The sequence below is a fragment of the Malurus melanocephalus genome, unplaced genomic scaffold (genome assembly GCF_030028575.1).
Source record: "Malurus melanocephalus ecotype Western Australia unplaced genomic scaffold, MMel_1.1 scaffold_1316, whole genome shotgun sequence".
In the NCBI taxonomy this organism is placed as follows: domain Eukaryota; kingdom Metazoa; phylum Chordata; class Aves; order Passeriformes; family Maluridae; genus Malurus; species Malurus melanocephalus.
In genome coordinates, this window is record NW_026624548.1 from 25,907 (window position 1) to 29,943 (window position 4,037).

The following is a 4,037-nucleotide window of genomic DNA, read 5'->3' on the forward strand; positions in this document are numbered from 1 at the left end:
CCACACATCTCCCCCAGAAAAAAAAAAAAAAAAAAAGACCAACCCAGAAGGGGACATTGGGCCTGGATTGAATCTGCTGAACATCCCCAAACCGATTTCTCGAAATCACTTTATCTGCTGCGATCTGCTCCGGTTCCCATTGCTGTGCCCAGGCCTGGGGTTCACAGAGAGCAGCAGCTGCAGGGAGGGGATTTGTGCCCGTCCTGGTGTCAGGAGCCCCGGCAGGCCTGTCCCAGCTGGAATCCTTGCACAAGCAGCTCCCCTTGCTGCCCTTGCTGCCGAGATTGGGGCTCGGGGAGCGCGGGGAGCCGGGCGGTGGCTCCCGGGTGCTGATTAATTGCATGACACCTCTGGTAATTATGAATTCCAGGTCACTCATCGTGCTGGAGAGATGAGGGAGTTCAGCCATCAGGGTGGAGTGAAGGCAGACATCCCTGTTAAAGGGTTCCAAGGAGCACTCAGCAGGCCAGGAACGGCTCCAAGGGCTGTTCAAACACACGCTGCACTTTGCTTTTCTTGCCTTTTGGGCATGCAGAGTGGCTGTGATTGTCCTTCACTTCATTAAAAAAACTCCTTTCCTTCATTAAAAAACTGAAAATATGCTCTTTTCCAGCCACAGGGAAAGGGTGAGAACAGGCTCTGCTTCCCAGGTAGTGAGGGAAGGAGCAATAGGAGTTGGGGGTCCTGACATCTTTGAAAACCAGATTTCTTGACGTGGGAGAGCTGCACGTTTCTTTCCAGTGTTTGTTTCTCTCTGCAGGAGCTCCGGGAGCAGCATGCAAAAGTGTCATCAGGAGCACATTTATGAGGTTTTTAAAATAACTGTAACGCTGTTCCAGACCAGCTCTGTGGCCTGTGGGAGTCACCAAGAGAAGGTGGTGCCATAAGGGACCAGGTCTGGCTGCTCCTGAAGGTTTTATTCAGGTCTAACCCAACAGCAGAGCCCTGCATGGAGCTGGATGTGCTGAGCACACATTCACACAGTGAATTCCAGCATTCCCATTTTACCCAGTGCCTCCCTGGATTTAATCCAAATCTGTGCCCCAGAGGCACATCTTGCCTCCCCCCCCTTTCATTGGCTCAAAGCCAGGTTATCTTGTTGTAATTTAATGACATTTGTGTACCAGGGTCAGGATCAGCTCACACTGCAGACAGACAGCTCAGCACATTTCTAAGGTCTCAGAGACATTAATTTCGGGTTTTCTTCCCTCCAAGACCCCTCAGATCACACCTCTCTTCCCCTGCCTGTTAGTTCCCTGCCACAAAGACATCCCAAGGCATCCCATCAGTGCCAGAACCCCAGGAACACCAAAGGTGCCCGGATCAGTGGCTTCTGAGAGCTCCAGCCAGAGGGCAAAGCCCTGCAGAAAGGGGACAGGATTTGTTACCATGCCTGTCCTTCCCATTTGCCATCTCAGAGACACACGTGGCCACTGGAATTCAAATTCTCAGGCAGGAAAGTGTCACCAGTTCCTACAGGACGAGATCTCCAGATTTGTCTCTTCTGCCTTCAGTGCAGAACTGGGATAATCCAACCCTGGAGAACGGAACTGGGATAATCCAWCCCYGGAGAAMRGAACTGGRATAATYCATCCCTGGAGAACTGGGATAACCCATCCCTGGAGAACAGAACTGGGATAATCCAACCCTGCAGTGCAGAACTGGATAATCCATCCATGGGGAAGAGAACTGGGATGATCCATCCCTGTAAAACTGGGATAACCCATCCCTGGAGAAAGGAACTGGTATAATCCTGGAGAACAGAACTGGAATAATCCAACCCTGCAGTGTAGAACTGGATAATCCATCCATGGGGAAGAGAACTGGGATGATCCATCCCTGTAAAACTGGGATAATCCATTCCTGGAGAATGGAAATGGGATAATCCATCCCTGGAGAGCAGAACTGGGATAATCCATCCCTGGAGAAGAGAACTGGGATAACCCATCCCTGCAGTGCAGAACTGGGTAATGCATACAGGGAGAAGAGAACGGGGATAATCCATCCCTATAAAACTGGAATAATCCATTCCTGGAGAATTGGGATAATGCATCCCTATAAAACTGGGATAATCCATCCCTGCAGACCCAAACTGGGATAATCCATCCCTGGAGAACTGGGATAATCCATCCCTGCAGAGCAGAACTGGATAATCCATCCCTGGGGAACAAAACTGGATTATCCATCCCTGCAGAATTGGAATAATCCATCCCTGGAGAGCAGAACTGGATAATTCATCCCTGCAGTGAAGAATTGGAAAACCCAACCCTGCAGAACAGAACTGGGATAATCCATCCCTGCAAGGCAGAACAGAGCAAATCTGGATTTTCATTAGCAGTCCAATAAGGACTGAAAGCCACCCCAAACCCTGAGGGCTGCMCAAATATCCCAGTCCTCCCCTGGCACCATTCCCCATCAAAAGAATGGAGCCAAGAGGGAATTCGAGAGCTGCTTCAGGAGAGGTCTGGATGCTGCAAACCACCTTCAGGATACTCCCCACAGAGCTGACTTTAGGTCAAAGTTAGAAGGAGGAAACTGGGATCTGGAGGATGCCTTCATATTTGCTCATGTAACTTAGCAGCCTTAAAAAATAATAATAATAAAAAGGTTGAAAAATTGTAGAAATTGTTGAAAAGTTTGTTGAAACAATTGTTGAAAAAACTGTTGAAATTCCCTAACCACCGCTGTTTGTGCAGGACTCTCTCCTGACCCCCCGGCCATCCCCAGCACCTTTGGAATCCCAATGCTCCAAATKCTCTCTGTGTCAGCTCAAAGCCCCACAGAGCTGAGGAAACTCAGCCCTTTTGCCTTCCAAGTACCCAGACCGTGGTGCTCCCCCTTTCCACCGTGTGGAACATCTCCCACAGCCTCCCAGCACTCGCTGAGATCCCTCCCTGCCAGCAGAAAGCTGTGATTTATCACAGCCCATGTGCTGAGCTGGGCCAGACCAAAACCCCAAAGGAAGCCTCACTTGACAATGTCTCTTTCCTACACTTCCTCGCGGCGGCTCCGCGGGGGATGACCGATGGTGGAAAAATGTTGCTCGCGTCCCTGGGACAAGAATTATGATTATTTGCCGGGCTGCCATCCACCGTGGGGAATTCTGGCTCGTGACATCACCCCATTGTTCCTGCTGGTGCCAAGAGCACGCCGGGATCCCGACTGCTCCGTGGTTCAAGCCCTTTCCTGTTTGCTCGCTCYGTGTTTCCAAACAGTACAGCTCGCTGAGGCTGCACGGGATGTCTCCTGTCTTGGGCTATTTTGTCCCTTTCGTCATGTCTGCCTGGAACTCCTCACAGTGACACCAACAATGTTCTCCCGCGGGCAGAAACAAAAGGGAAAAAATAACGGCGGGAGGCGAAGCCGGTCCTTGGCGTTTGGGACCCCGCGCACGCCTTTGTTCATCTACTGAGCCGTGTTTGTGCAGCACGGGCCGGGCCCTCCTCCAGCCCCGTTGTTGTGCTGTGTGATTTTAGCGTGGTGACAGTGCCAGGAGGGCTGGCCTAGGGAAGCTGGCTCCTGATCTTTATCGGGGGAATGGGGACAGGAGCAGGAGCTGCTCAGGTTCTCCGTGCTCCAGAGGTCAAGGAGAACTGCAGCGCCCTGTGTTGGATGAACTGCCAGGCCACAGCATGAGGGGATTGACATCTGTGGGTTTGAGACACCCAAAATATGAGATCTAGAGGTGTTTGAGGGAACCCARAGCTGGTGAAGGGTCTGGAGGGGCCACACAAGGAGCAACTGAGGGCATTTGGTGTGTCTGGCTGGAGCAGAGAACTCCGGGATCTGCAGCTCCTCCCGAGGGGCAGCTCCGATCCCTGGGACAGGGACAGGGACAGGGAAGGGCTGGAGCTGGGCCAGRGCAGGCTCARGCTGGAGAGCAGGGAAAGGTTCTTSTGTCCCCAGAGGGTGCTGGCACTGCCCAGGCTCCCCAGGGAATGGTCCCGGCCCCGAGGCTGCCAGAGCTCCAGGAGCGTTGGGACAGCGCTGCCAGGGATGCACAGGGTGGGGTTTGGGGGGTCTGGGCAGGGCTGGGG